Source organism: Geotrypetes seraphini, chromosome 5, assembly GCF_902459505.1.
Source record: "Geotrypetes seraphini chromosome 5, aGeoSer1.1, whole genome shotgun sequence".
Classification (NCBI taxonomy): domain Eukaryota; kingdom Metazoa; phylum Chordata; class Amphibia; order Gymnophiona; family Dermophiidae; genus Geotrypetes; species Geotrypetes seraphini.
In genome coordinates, this window is record NC_047088.1 from 16274453 (window position 1) to 16290341 (window position 15889).

At 42.4% G+C, this 15889-nt stretch overlaps 1 protein-coding gene across 7 annotated transcripts in view; it reads right to left on the bottom strand.

The window, feature by feature from the left end:
• Nucleotides 1-15889, bottom strand: part of ATRX (ATRX chromatin remodeler) — a 643287-nt gene that overhangs the window by 76604 nt on the left and 550794 nt on the right. The window lies entirely within an intron of this gene.

Sequence of the window (15889 nt, forward strand, 5' to 3'; positions counted from 1 at the left end):
ACTCTGCCCCCTTGTTTTTTTCCAGTTCTCTTCTCTTTCCTATAAAATTATATTGTAGTTCTACCATTTTCCTTTTGCACCTGTTAGTCGAGTCTTATAATTATCTGTTTTATGTCCTGTCTGTTCTCCTTTTGGTTGGCTAACTATTTGTATCAGCCTTGTATTTATTGTAAACCACATTGAAAATATATGTTAAGGTGGTATATCAAATTCTCAATAAACTTGGAAGATCTTAAATCAAATGGCTATTTTCCTAGAGATTCTTCTTTAGTCATTTACATCATAGTAACATAGTAGATGACAGCAGATAAAGACCCAAATGGTCCATCCAGTCTGCCCAACCTGATTCAATTTAAATTTTTAAATTTTTTCTTCTTAGCTATTTCTGGGCAAGAATCCAAAGCTTTACCCTGCCAAAATCTCTGTTAAGACTTACTCCAGCCCATCTACACCCTCCCAGCCATTGAAGCTCTCCCCAGCCCATCCTCCACCAAACGGCCATATACAGACACATACCGTGCAAGTCTGCCCAGTACTGGCCTTAGTTCAATATTTAATATTATTTTCTGATTCTAAATCCTCTGTGTTCATCCCACTCTTCTTTGAACTCAGTCACAGTTTTACTCTCCACCACCTCTCTCGGGAGCGCATTCCAGGCATCCACTACCCTCTCCGTAAAGTAGAATTTCCTAACATTGCCCCTGAATCAACCACCCCTTAACCTCAAATTATGTCCTCTGGTTTTACCATTTTCCTTTCTCCGGAAAAGATTTTGTTCTACGTTAATACCCTTCAAGTATTTGAACGTCTGAATCATATCTCCATGTCTCTCCTTTCCTCTAGGGCAGTGGTCTCAAACTCGCGGCCCGGGGGCCACATGCGGCCTGCCAGGTACTATTTTGAGGCCCTTGGTATGTTTATCATAATCACAAAAGTAAAATAAAACAGTTTCTTGATCATATGTCTCTTTAGCTATAAATTACAATATTATTATTAAAACTTAGCCAAAAGGAAAGATTTTTAAACTATAAAGAGTTTTACCTCATGCAAAGTTGTTATTTCTTTAATAAGACATTAACTATTTTTTCTGAGGCCCTCCAAGTACCTACAAATCCAAAATGTGGCCAAGCAAAGGATTTCAGTTTGAGACCACTGCTCTAGGGTATACATATTCAGGGCTTCCAGTCTCTCCTCATACGTCTTCTGGCGCAAGCCTCCTATCATTTTCATCGCCCTCCTCTGGACCGCCTCAAGTCTTCTTACGTCCTTCGCCAGATACAGTCTCCAAAACTGAACACAATACTCCAAGTGAGGCCTTACCAATGACCTGTACAGAGGCATCAACACCGTCTTTCTTCTACTGACTACGCCTCTCTTTATACAGCCTAGCATCCTTCTGGCAGCAGCCACTGCCTTGTCACACTGTTTTTTCGCCTTTAGATCTTCGGACACTATCATCCCAAGGTCCCTCTCCCCGTCCGTGCATAACAGCTTCTCTCCTCCCAGCATATACTGTTCCTTCCTATTATTAATCCCCAAATGCATTATTCTGCATTTCTTTGCATTGAATTTTAGTTGCCAGGCATTAGACCATTCCTCTAACTTTTGCAGATCTTTTATCATATTTTCCACTCCCTCTTCGGTGTCTACTCTGTTACAAATCTTGGTAGCATCTGCAAAAAGGCACACTTTTCCTTCTAACCCTACAGCAATGTCACTCACAAACATATTGAACAGGATTGGCCCCAGCACCGATCCCTGAGGGACTCCACTACTCACCTTTCCTTCCTTCGAGCGGCTTCCATTAACCACCACCCTCTGGCGTCTGTCCGACAGCCAGTTTCTGACCCAGTTCACCACTTTGGGTCCTAACTTCAGCCCTTCAAGTTTGTTCAACAGCTTCCTATGAGGAACTGTATCAAAGGCTTTGCTGAAATCCAAGTAAATTACATCTAGCATATGTCCTCAATCCAACTCTCTGGTCACCCAATCAAAAAATTCAATCAGGTTCGTTTGGCACGATTTACCTTTTGTAAAGCCATGTTGCCTCGGATCCTGTAACCCATTAGATTCAAGGAAGTACACTATCCTTTCTTTCAGCAAAACTTCCATTATTTTACCAACAACTGAAGTGAGGCTCACCGGCTTGTAGTTTCCTGCTTCATTCTTGTGACCACTTTTATGAATAGGGACCATATCCGCTCTCCTCCAATCTCCAGGAATCACTCCCGTCTCCAGAGATTTGTTGAACAAGTCTTTAATAGGACTTGCCAGAACCTCTCTGAGCTCCCTTAGTATCCTGGGATGGATCCCGTCTGGTCCCATCGCTTTGTCCACCTTCAGTTTTTCAAGTTGCTCATAAACACCCTCCCTCTATGTTTCTCTGTGAACGGCGCAGAATCTACTCCATTTTCTCGTGTAACTTTGCTAGACAATCTCGGTCCTTCTCCAGGATTTTCTTCTGTGAACACAGAACAGAAGTATTTGTTTAGCACATTTGCTTTCTCCTCATCACTTTCCACATATTGGTTCCCAGCATCTTTTAGCCTAGCAATTCCATTTTTCATCTTCCTCCTTTCACTAATATATCTGAAAAAATTTTGTCTCCCTTTTTTACATTTTTAGCCATTTGTTCTTCCGCCTGTGCTTTCGCCAGACGTATCTCTCTCTTGGCTTCTTTTAGTTTCACCCTGTAGTCCTTTCTGCTCTCCTCTTCTTGGGTTTTTTTTATATTTCACGAACGCCAGCTCTTTCGCCTTTATTTTCTCAGCCACTAGGTTGGAGAACCATATCGGCTTCCTTTTTCTCTTGTTTTTATTGATTTTCTTCACATAAAGGTCCGTAGCCATTTTTATTGCTCCTTTCAGCTTAGACCACTGTCCTTCCACTTCTCTTATGTCCTCCCATCCTAACAGCTCTTTCTTCAGGTACTCTCCCATTGCATTAAAGTCCGTACGTTTGAAATCTAGGACTTTAAGTAACGTGTGGCCGCTCTCCACTTTAGCCGTTATATCAAACCAAACCGCTACTTCCCAGGTGAGCACCCACTCGAACATTAGAGATACTCTCTCCATTTGTGAGGACCAGATCCAATATCGCTTTTTCCCTTGTGGGTTCCGTCACCATTTGTCTGAGCAGAGCCTCTTGAAAGGCATCCACAATCTCCCTACTTCTTTCCGATTCTGCAGAAGGAACATTCCAGTCCGCATCCGGCAGGTTGAAATCTCCCAACAGCAGAACCTCCTCTTTCCTTCCAAACTTTAGGATATCCACAATCAGATCCTTATCAATTTGCTGCGATTGAGTCGGAGGTCTGTAGACTACACCCACATAGATAGAAGTTCCATCTTCTCTTTTCAGAGCAATCCATATCGCTTCTTCCTCTCCCCAGGTCCCTTTGATTTCGGTCGCTTGGATATTGATCTTTACATAGAGAGCTACTCCTCCACCTTTTTTACCATCTCTGTCCTTCCTAAAAAGATTATATCTCGGTATGTTTGCATCATATTTATACTTTGGATACTAAAGAGTGGTGAACCCACTTCCTGTTATAACTAGTACAACAGCACTAGGACCTATTAGAACAGGACCATGAATAGAAAAACTACAATCGGGGTCAGAGCCTGGCAAGCACAGCGAGCAGACGCATGGAGTAGAAGCTCCTCCAGAACCTTTACAATTTCGTAGATTATATTACTCCTTTGCCATCTATATATAGCAATTTCTTTGCTCCGGTTCTCTTTACACTACGGATGACCCCGTCAAAACTGAATAAGGTAGATCAAACCTCCACACCCCAGCCCAGAGGGAAAAAGCCCAAGCTGGAACCCACAGACTCTCAACTTGATTTACTCATTGCTGAGGTGAGATTATTTAATTGATCATGACTGCACAGGTGGCAGAAATGAAACTAGTGAGAGAGGTATTAGAAGCAATAAATACTCAATTTGTAGACGCGAGAAATCAATTAGATGCTTTAGAAGAACAAGCTTCATCGACAAAATCAAAGCTAGCCTTAGTGGATCAACACTAGAGAATGACATGGTGACAAAATTCATCACCGTTCCCGTGGATAACCGCGGGAAATAATCCCATGTCATTTTCTAGTGTCTATTTCAACCTCAGTCCTTCAACACCAGCATTCTTCAAAGCAAAGCTTGCGGGTGAGTGGTTGTGACCATTCATACTCTGATTCTTCCCTCTCTCCTTAAAGAATGACATGAAGATGGTTTCCCGCGGTTATCTGCGGGGACAGGAACGGTGATGAATTTTGTCACCGTTGTCATTCTCTAATCATACTATACTCGCTCTACAGAGAGAGGTAGAAGATCTTTGAATAGAAGTCGACGCAACAATATACGGCTTATAGGCCTACCGGAGAATGCTGGAAGGCTCCAATAACATTGCTTTCCTCCATGATATTTTGCCTAAACTACTTGGCCTACAATTGAAACAGCTGCTTGAGATCGAGCGGGCACATCGAATTCCTTCTCACCCAATACCCTCGCTGAAAACACCATGGCCAATTGTGGTGAAGATTCTCCGATTCCAGCATGTTCTTCAATTTATGGAAGCCGCAAAATCGTACTCTCAACTACTCTTTCAGGGGAAATGCCTTCACATAGTCCCAGATTTGGCGAAGAGAACAGCTGCTAAACGCAAAGAATTTCTTTCCTTGAGACAAGATCTGAAAGATATTGGGGCAAAATTTGGGCTAATGTACCCTGCCAGGATGAGAGTCACGCACAATAATTGCATCTCGTCATACCTTGAACCGACGGAACTCAGACACTTCTTGGACTCATTTAAAATGCAGTGATTTGGCTCTACACTCTGTTCCACTGACTGTTCTGTTTTTGTCCTGCATTTTTGAACAGATACTGCTCTTTTTAGCCTTGCAAAGGTCTGTTTCGATTAAAAAGAAGTTGTTCTTGGAGGTGGCTTACTTCTCCGAAGCGCTGCTTCACTGTTCTTACAGAACACCCACAAACTGTTTGCCCTATGTACTTACCTGCTCCCTTTTTAGTGAGTATGTATAGTGCTGTGAGTTTGATTTTCTCTCTATCTAATTTGTTTTCTTTTTCTGTCATGGCTTATTTATTTGGATTCTTCCTTAACCTTACTTCTCTTCTTTGTATTTTTTCTACGAGGTTTTCACTATCTAGAATCAACTTGCATATACACCCAGATGGTTGATTTATATATTCTTTCTTTTAATGTCAATGGTTTAAATCATCCTATCAAATGCACCATGGTAGCCAACTATCTTAAATCAAAATGCCTAGATGCTATTTTTCTTCAAGAGACACATCTCCCCTCTGCTGCTGCTTCTAAACTATCTATCCCAGGCTTCTCCAGTCATATATTCTCCCCTGCTACTAACCGGAAACAAAATGGAGTGTATCTTCTTTAGAAATACTGTACCAATTTCCATTCTTTCTCACAAGACTGACTTGGAGGGAAGATGGTGTCTGGCTCATGTTGTGTTGCACTCATCAGAATTTGTATTGCTTAAAATTTATGGTCCAGTACACGAGCATCCTTAATTTTTTTTAGATATCTTCAAACCACCTTGCTTGAATATTCCAATCATTCCATTATCATTGGATGAGACTTCAACCAAACTCTAGATCTGGTTTTGGATAGGTCCTCAACTTGTAAACCTTCTAAATCAAGATCACACGTTGAAGTTCACAATCTAATCGATAATTTCTTCTTGCTGGGCCTGTGGAGGCTCCTGAATCCAAAGGGTAAGGATTACACTTATTACTCTTCCCCCCCATGCTATGTACTCGAGAATAGATTTTTTCCTTATATCATCTGAATTAGCTCAGTCCCTGACTAATGTTGTCATCCACCCCATCTCACTCACGGATCACTCTTCCATTTCCCTATATCTTTTGATTGACCCAGATTCTAAATGTAAGGTCCCTTCATGGTGATTAAATAATCATCTACTAACTGATGAAGATGTTATTACTAAAATCAAAGATTTCACATTGGAATTCTTTGAAATCAATATGAAAGACCAATAGGTAGCTCCGTCCATTGTATGGGAGGCATGTATAAGGCATCTCTTCGAGGAGAATCCATTAAACTTTTTGCGTGGAAGACTAAAACATCTCTTCAAAAAGAGAAGGCATTGGAACAATCTATTAAACAATTAGAGTCACAGCACATATCAGATCCCTCCCCTAGCTCAACCGTATATCGTCAACCCCTAAAACTTAAATAAGAATATAACTCTTTACTCTCCTATAAAGCTAGAAGAGATCTATTTGTCCATGCATCCAGACACTATAAGGGAGATAACATAATGGGAAAGTCCCTGGCAAAATATCTTAAAGTTAAGCAAAAAAAAAAAAAAAATTAATATTATCATCCATCCAGACTGATACTGGACATCCAGAAATGAACCAATCGTTAACATCCTCCCATTTTGAAAAATTCTACTCTAACTTATACAGATCTGAATCCCATTTTTCTCCATCCAACATAGACACTTATCTGTATCAGATATTACATCCCAAACTTCAGGACTCTATTAAGCTAGATTTGGAATCCCCACTATCGACAGAGGAGATTAAAAAAACCCCATATCTTCTCTAGCTAATAACAAAGCCCCGGACCCTGACGGAATCTCCAATGAATTCTATAAAACCTTTAACAATATCTTGGCTACTCACCTTTTGTCATATTATAATTATGTTCACCTTTGTCCTGAGAAACAATATAATTTTGCTGAAGCTACTATCATAATTTTTCCTAAACCAGATAGAGATCCCACTCTCATTAAAAATTATAGGCCAATCTCCTTACTAAATCTAGACTATAAGATCCTGGCTAAAATCTTATCCACATGACTGAACAATGCAATACACTCAATAATCCATACCAATCAAGTAGGCTTCATTAAACAGAGACATATAGGAGATAATCTTAGATTATTTCATATTAACAATCTAGCAAAATCCACCTCAGAGCCTGTAGTGGGATTGGCCATTGATGCAAAGAAAGCATTTGACCATGTCAAGTGGCCTTTCCAGCTGCGGGTTCTGAGGTGGTTCAATTTTGGTGAATATTTCATTAAATGGATTGAAACATTGTATTGGCACCCTACTTCGAGACTTTTAATCAACAATACCTTATCTAAATCCTTCTTTTTATCTAGGGGTACCCATCAGGGGTGCCCCTTAACACCACTTTTGTTTAACCTTGCTTTAGAACTTTTCCTTTTATCTATACATTAATGCCCCCAGATTCAAGGTATCCCTATAGGTCTCAGACAAGTTAAACTGGCGGCATATGTAGATGATGCCCTCCTCTTCATATGCAATCCCCTTCTCTTCATACCAACTTTTATTCAACAAGTTCATACCTACTCTGCTCTTCCTGGATAATCAGTCAATTGGGAAAAGACTGAGATTTTCCCATTGAATAATTTAGTCTTTTCATCAGATGTAGCTCAGTTTCAATTCTCCTGGTCTTCTCAAGCTGTTAAATATTTGGGTATTCTAATACATAAAGACGTCTCACACATAATGTATTTGAATATATCTAGAATCAAACATCTAGTGATCAAATTGATTACCATACCTCTCATGGGGTAGAATATTATCGATTAAAATTACCCTAGCCCCTCAAATTACATACATACTGTCCATGTTACCTTCCCTCTGCCCCCCTTCGGCATACCAATAGATAAATAAAAAGCTCACTGACTTCATATGGAACAATAAAAAACCAAGAATATCCATCAGTAAATTGAGAGCATCCAAGGGGAATGGAGGAGTGAACATACCTGATTTTCATTTTTATCATATAGCATCTCTGGTTAAATATGGAGCGTATTGGACACAGGATTATGTTCAGTCTAATCCACCTGCATGGTTAGAAGCTGAGAAATTTATATGCTTCCCAATTCCGCTACAGTCTCTCATTACCATGTTCTTTCCCAAAAAACTTAAAATTTTTACGCTCTTGAGTGCAGCGCAGCAAGCTCTTTGTTTTCTGAACCAGTCAGCTGACATATCAATGTATAACTTACCCTCTATGTCTCTCTGGAGTAACCCAACTCTTAAATACAAAAATAAGCCATTTACATGGAAAACATAGCAAAAAGCAGGACTCTGTCATGTACAACAACTTTTTTCTTCACAAACTGCTACCCTTTCAGTCCATAAGTACACAATTTCCTGGAATATAGCATCACATCTCACAATGGAATACATCGACTTCTTCTGTTGGTACTATTAATCAACTATTAATTTTAATGTTACGGATTCCTCTACTACTATTGAAAAATGGTGTGATTTGGCCATTACCCAAGGGAAAGCTGTTTCCTTCATACATCACATTTTGAAAGATATTCATTACAAATTTTCAGCAGAGGTCGCACAACACTGGCTAACAGAACTTTCCGCTACAGATCTGACGGTGGATTGGAACAGGTTCCGGTCAAAAGCCAACCGTCCCTCCTTGTCCTCTAGGATTTCACAATCATTATACTTCTTAATGTGGCATGCCAATTGGACCCCGCTTCGCATGTGCACAGCAAAACTGAGACCCAATTCTACCTGTTGGCACTGTAATAATGATGAGGGCAACCTAGCTTATATGCTTTTCCACTGTGATAAGGTCAAACCGTTCTGAATCCAAATTTGGTCAACTATCAAGGACATTGTCAAATGCTCTGCGGATATTACCATTGATATGATAATATTTCGTTAACAACATCCTTGTTTTACCAATTTTGCTTGTCCACCTAAACTGATAGATTTCCTGCTAGCTATTGGTATTTTGCATCTTCTAAAAAATTGGAAATGAGCACCACTGTTGAATTACATGTTTTGGTGGAACTCTGTTTGTCTTTATGAAGAAAACTGTATGAAAACCTTCCGGCCACCAGAGCATCAAAACTGGACAGACAAATCACCAATCTACTGATCTCGACCACAGACTACAAAACCTTCAAAAAAGAAACAAAAACCCTAACTCTTCAAAAAATACATAAAACCAATATAACACAACCAAACATGTCCCAAACTTCACCTGAAATACTATCTACTCCTTAGCAAATTAGAAAATGTTCAGACTATTCCTTAAGTACTTCTTAATGTCATAACAATTCTTATGTAATCTGCCTTGAACCGCAAGGTAATGGCAGAATAGAAATCTGTAATGTAATATAAAATATGAACAGACAATTATGATCAGATGTAACAGCCTCCCTATGAACTCTCAATTTCGATCACCCTGGGTGTATCTAGATTGCTATGAAAAGGAAAACCTCATTCTTTCCTCTTGACTTTTTTTTTAAAATTCTTTTTTCTTTTCTTTACCTCTCTCGTTGGATCTTACCACATACAAACTATAGTATATACAGGTTGATTACGATGATTCTGTACCATATTGGAGAGATACTTGTTATAATGTATGTTCTGTTTGATTTATATTGCTGACACTTTGAATGTTATGTAAAATTTACTTTAAAAACTTATTAAAAAAACAACAAAAACCTACAATCAATTAATTCAAGGAGCTACTCAGAAAGCAGTTACTTACCGTAACAGTTGTTATCCAGGGACAGCAGGCAGCTATTCTCACATGTGGATGACATCATCCACGGAACCTGGATGCGGACAGCCTCGCAAGCAGACTTGCTTGTAGAAAACTCAGAAGTTTTGAGTCTGCCACACTGCACATTCACGAGTGCTTTCCCGCCCAGCACAGTTCAGATTGCTAGCAGAGAAGCCAACCAGGTGAGGTAGGTGGGTGGGTTGTGAGAATAGCTGCCTGCTGTCCCTGGATAACACCTGTTATGGTAAGTAACTGTGCTTTATCCCAGGACAAGCAGGCAGCCTATTTTCACATGTGGGTGACCTCCAATAACCAGGATGGGATGGTGGGAGTGTTGGCAACTTAGGAGAATAAATTTTGTAATACTCTCTGGCCAAAATGACCATCCTGTCTGGAGAAAACATCCAGTCAATAATGAGGTGAAAATATGAACTGAGGACCAGGTGGCAGCTTTGCAAATGTCCTCAATAGGAGTGGATCTGAGAAAAGCTATTGAAGCCACCATGGCTCTGACTTTGTGGGCTGTGACTCGACTCTGTAGATGCAGTCCAGCCTGAGCATAGCAGAAAGAGATACAAGCAGCCATCCAGTTGGAGATGGTTCGTTTAGAAATCGGATGTCCCAACTTGTTTGGATCGAATGAGACAAAAAGTTGAGGAGCAGATCTGTGTGGTTTGGTGCGTTTCAAATAGAAGGCCAAAGCACGTTTACAGTCCAGGGTATGAAGAGCTGATTCTCCAGGATGAGAATGAGGTCTTGGAAAAAACACTGGAAGTACAATGGATTGATTGAGATGAAATTCTGAAACCACTTTAGGTAAGAATTTAGGATGAATACGGAGGACCACCTTGTCATGATGGAATATTGTGAAAGTGGGTCCGCTACTAAAACTTGTAGTTCGCTGACCCTGCGAGCAGACGTAAGAGCAATGAGAAAAACCACTTTCCAAGTGAGATATTTCAGATGAGCCGTATGCATTGGTTCAAAAGAAGGCTTCAACAATTGAGCAAGTACAATATTGAGATCCCAAACCACTGGAGGCAATTTGAGAGGAGATTTGACATTGAAAAGTCCTTTCATGAATCTGGAAACCACGGGATGAGTAGAAAGCAGCAACTGAATTGAGATGGACTCGAACAGATGTAGACTTGAGGCCAGAGGTAGACAAGTGCAAAAGATAATCCAAAACAGAAGCCAAGGAGGTATCTCGAGGTTCCATGTTATGAGAGATGCACCATGTAGAAAATCTAGTCCATTTTTGGTGGTAGCATTGTCTGGTGGCAGGCTTTGATTGAGAAAACTGAAGAGGAGTTATGTTGAGAGGTACCAAGCTGTCAGGTGTAGAGACTGCAGGTTGGGATGAAGAGACCCTTGACTCTGTCTAAGCAGAGATGGAAAAACTGGTAGAAGATATGGCTCCCTGCTGCTGAGATGAAGTAGAAGGGAGAACCAGAGTTGCCTGGGCCGCGAGGAGCTATTAGAATCATGGTGGCATGATCGTTCTTGAGCTTGACAAGAGTCTTGAGAATAAGAGGGAATGCATACAGGAAGAGATTCGTCCATTCCAATAGAAAAGCATCTGCCTCGAGGCGATGAGGAGAGTGTATCTTGGAGCAGAACTTGTGGTTGTGGGGAGATGCAAAGAGATCTCTATGAGGAGTTCCCCACTGAGAAAAAATATGATGAAGAGGCAAAGAATTAAGTATCCATTCGTGAGGTTGCAGAAGACGACTCAATTTGTCTACCAAACAGTTTTTCTCTCCTTGAATGTAGACTGCTTTCAAGAAGGTGTTGTGATGGATCTCCTAGTTAGGGTTCCTAACCCTAACCCTTCATGACAAAGAGGGAGAGTCCTGTTCTTCCCTGCTTGTTGACGTAGTACATGGCGACCTGATTGTCTGTCCAAATAAGGACTACCTGGTCGTGAAGAAGTTGTTGAAAAGCTTTGAGAGCATTGAAGATCGCTCTGAGTTCCAACAGATTGATATGACACTGGACCAGTGGCCTTGAGTACGGAGACTGTTGAGATGAGCCCCCCAAGCATAGGTCGAGGAATCTGTTGTGAGGACCTTCTGATGAGGGGGTGCCTGAAACAGAATACCTCTGGAGAGATTGGAAGAGAGCATCCACCAGTGGAGAGACTGTAATGTGTTGAGAGATTGGGTCGCAAGCCTGCGCCCACTGAGATGCCAGGGTCCACTGAGGAATTCTGAGGTGAAGTCTGGCAAAAGGAGTCACGTGAACAGTCAAGGCCATGTGACCGAGTAATACCATCATGTGTCTTGCTGAGAGTAAAGAAAGGGAAGACACTTTGTAGCAAAGCTGAAGAAGAGCATCCAGACGTTGCTGAGAAAGGAATGCTCCGAGTTGGATAGTGTCCAGAACAGCTCCGATGAATTGCAGATTCTGAGAGGGCTGAAGTTGGGATTTGGGAAAGTTGATTTCAAATCCCAAGCTTTGTAGGAATCATGTAGTCCGTTAGGTCACTGCAATAACCCCCTGAGATGTTGAATCTTTGATGAGCCAGTCGTCCAGGTAGGGGAATACCTGGAGACCATGGTTCTGCAGAGCTGCTGCAACCACCACTAGGCACTTGGTGAACACTCTCAGAGATGATGCCAGGCCGAAGTGTAGCACTCCTGAAAATGCAGATTCCCCACCCGAAATCTGAGGTACTGACGGGAGGCTGGATGAATGGGATTGTGAGTGTAAGCTTCCTTGAGATCCAGAGAACATAACCAATCGTTCTGATCTAGAAGGGGATATAAGGAGGCAGACAACATGCAAAACTTTTCTTTGACCAAAAATTTCTTGAGGGCCCTAAGATCCAATATAGGCTGTAGATCGCCCGTCTTCTTCAGAACTAGGAAGTAACTTGAGTAAAATCCCCTGCTCTGCAGTTTCAAGGGAACTTCCCAAAGGAACGGAGACAAGGCAGAGCTTGAGCTTCTGAAGAAGAAGGGCGGTCTGGGATGGATTGGAAGGATACTCTTGGAGGACGCTCTGTTGGTATCCTTCCCTGACTATTGACAGAACCCAGAGGTCGGATGTAATGGTCTCCCATCGACGACCTCCTATGGGAAGAGGGGAGGACAGAGGCAGAATGATGGAGGTTATACTCTGTTTGGGTCAGCCAAAAAGGCTGAGAAGCCTTTGGTGTAGCAGAAGGCTAAGGTTTCTGTTGCTTCTGCTGTTGTTGTTTCTTGGGGGGTGCTCGAGTGTATGGAGCTGCCCTCGGAGGATAACGCCTCTGATAGGATGGAAGAGGCCAAGAAGGTTTAGGAGGAGCTGGCTTAGTTTTTGGTCTGACGATGGAAGAAATGGATTTCTTATGCTCAGACTTCTTGGTGGCAGCCTCTATGGATTCATCAAAGAGGTCATTGCTTCACAAGGAATATTGGCCAAATGATCCTGAATGTTGGGATCAATGGTGCGAAGCCAGGCAAGGTGGTGCATTGCTACTGAGAAAGCAGTGACCCTTGAGGATAGTTCAAAGGCATCATAAGAGGACTGAAGGTACAACCTTAGTTGCGCCAAGGTAGCAATGACTTGTTGGAACTCTAAAAGCCTGTGTTGACCAAGGTCTTTAGAAAAACAAGGGAGTATAGCAATAAAATACTTGAAAAGGTAAAATTATAATTTAAAACCCTGGAGGCCATCATCGAATTTTGATAAAGACGATGGCCAAACTTGTCCATGATCCTGCCCTCTCTGCCAGGAGGTACGGTAGCACAGACCCTGGAAGGATGACTCCTCTTTAAGGAAGATTCCACAAGAAGGGACTGATGAGATAGTTGGGAGTTCTCAAAGCCTTTGCAATGTACAGTTCTATACCTCGATTATAGCTTGCCTGGAACAGCAGGAATGGCATAAGGAGTCTCCAGGTTTTGTTTGAAAGTCTGAGAAAGAAGTCTATTCAGAGGAAGTTTGAGAGACTTCGCAGGAGGCCGAGGCATACTCGTTTCCTCTAAATACTCCTTAGAGTACTTAGAACCAGCGTCCAATTTAAGATCCAGGTCCTCAGCCATTTGACGGAGGAAGAATGAAAAGGACAATTGATCTGCCAGAGCATGGCCTCGAGAGGGACTCGATGACCTCGAGTGGAAAACGAAGGTAAGGCCTCTCTGAAGTATTGATATCCCAGCTGTCGCCACACTGCAGTCCCAGACCGGGACTCTACAGCACTCCCTGTGGCTGGACATAGAAATAACACCAGCGTGCGACCCGGCCTGGAGTCACCCTGCAGACTGACACAGAAAATGGGAACAAAAATCAAAATTACACAGATGTTGCTTAAGTAAAAGATACTTCAATTTTACTTCTTGAAACATATAGGTCAGGATGACACGGATCAATTCAATAATGTTCAATGCAAAATAATGCATACAAAGTAAAATTCAAAAGAAAAAAACACCAACAATTCCGTCAAAGTTCAAACTTTCTTTTTCTCTTAGCCTCAGTCAAAACTGCGCCTGAGACGTGGCTCTCCTCAGAGCCTGCCCATCCTGCACTCCAAGCAGGTTGTTATGAGAAAAAAACCTCAATATAGTTCTCTGCACTGTTTCACCAACTCACAGTTTCTTAAAGTCAAGCCTCCAGCAGCATTAATGGCTCTGCTGGGAAAAGGAGAGAGTCTAAGGTTTGCCTTGCAACAACCTTTCAAACGGCCTTCAAAATTCCCTCCCTGGTTGACTGCAAACCTTTCCCTCAGACTCTCTCAGCTTTATAAAGCACACCAAAACAAAAATGCAGGGTTCAAAAAGAAAAACAGTTCAATCCAAAACTCACTGTTCTTAGCTTAATGCTTGCAGCTGGTGGTTAAGCCTACTTCTATGGCTTCAGGTAAGCTCCACACCTCCTCTGGCAAAGGTTTCTGTACTTCCATCGGCATCTCCTCCACAGACGAGGACACATCCAGAGCTTCACCAGCTTCTTCCACCTCCATAGGTGTACACTTATTACCTCTGCTTGGCCCAGGGAGGTCAACAGGGAAGAAAGGCCTTAACCTTCTCCCTATCCTGCCTGCCTGTCTGTTCTCCACTGCTGCCTTTTCTATTCTAGGGACACGCCCTAATCTAGCTGAGTCAGCAGGGAACTGGGTAGCTCTTGGGCTCCTCTGGTGGTGACCTAAATACTGCCTGTCTGTCTGTTTCTTAGGAATATCCGGCTCCCCCTGGTGGTTAGCCGGGAAATCAACATGATCAGAGCTAGGGGAGACCTTGCAAACTCCCTTTCTGGATTTCCTATTCACTTTTGTGATTGCCTTTACTGGGACCTTGGCAGGCCCGATGCCTGACTGGTCACACAGCGAATAAACAGACTGAGGCATGGCACTATAATCAACTGAGCCCTCAGGTTCTGCTACTGATGTCCTGTCTCGAGGAGTTGGAGGCCTCAAAGAACTGGAATGCCTGGACATTATTCCATATATTCCTACTAGAAGCTTAAGATCTGAAGACAAAAACCTTCTAGTAATTCCATCACTTAGTATAATAAATACTAGACAAAATATGATTTTTGCAGTTACAGCACCCAGAATATGGAATTCCCTACCATCATTTATTAAAGAAGAAAAATCATTGAGTAAATTTAAAGGACGGCTAAAATGCTAGTTGTACAAGGATGCTTTTGAGACCTAATTATCGGAATCCTTACTGATCCCATTTAATGCTTAAACTCATTAATTCTCTTTCTTAGGCTCTGAGAATTTGGGGGGGGGGGGGAAAAAACGTTCTTAATTTTTCTACTATCTAATATAATAAAACGGTAAGCCGCGCATGCGCACTTCCTATGCGTGCTTCCGTTTTCCGTGAGCTGTAGCACACATAGGAAGTGCGCATGCGCGGCTTACTGTCTGGCCTCACGCGAGGCAAGACAAGTGGCATGCGCGCCCTTCCCTGCTCTCCACCGCTGCCGGCCGCTAGCACCCCCTGCCCTCTCCGTCGCCTCCCGGCTCCAGCGGCGTAGGCAGCACTATAAACACGCTGCTTCGCGCCCTTCTCTGCTGATTTCCACTGCCGCGTCTCTGATGACATCATCGGAGACAGACGCGGCAGAGGAAATTGCCAGTAGAAGGCCGCGAAGCAGCGTGTTTAAAGTGCTGCCTACGCGCCTGGAGTCCCGAGGTTTGTCGGCGGTGGAAGGGTCAGGAGCAGGCTGGATCGACAACGCCAGTAAAAGAAGGGGGAGGGGCCGAACAGAGCAGGGAAGATAAGGTAAGAAAAGGGAAAGGGAGAGTGGGGGAAAATGGTGCTAATGCTTCTACACAGGAAAGGGGGGGATAGGAGGGAAATGCTGTTGCTGCTGCATA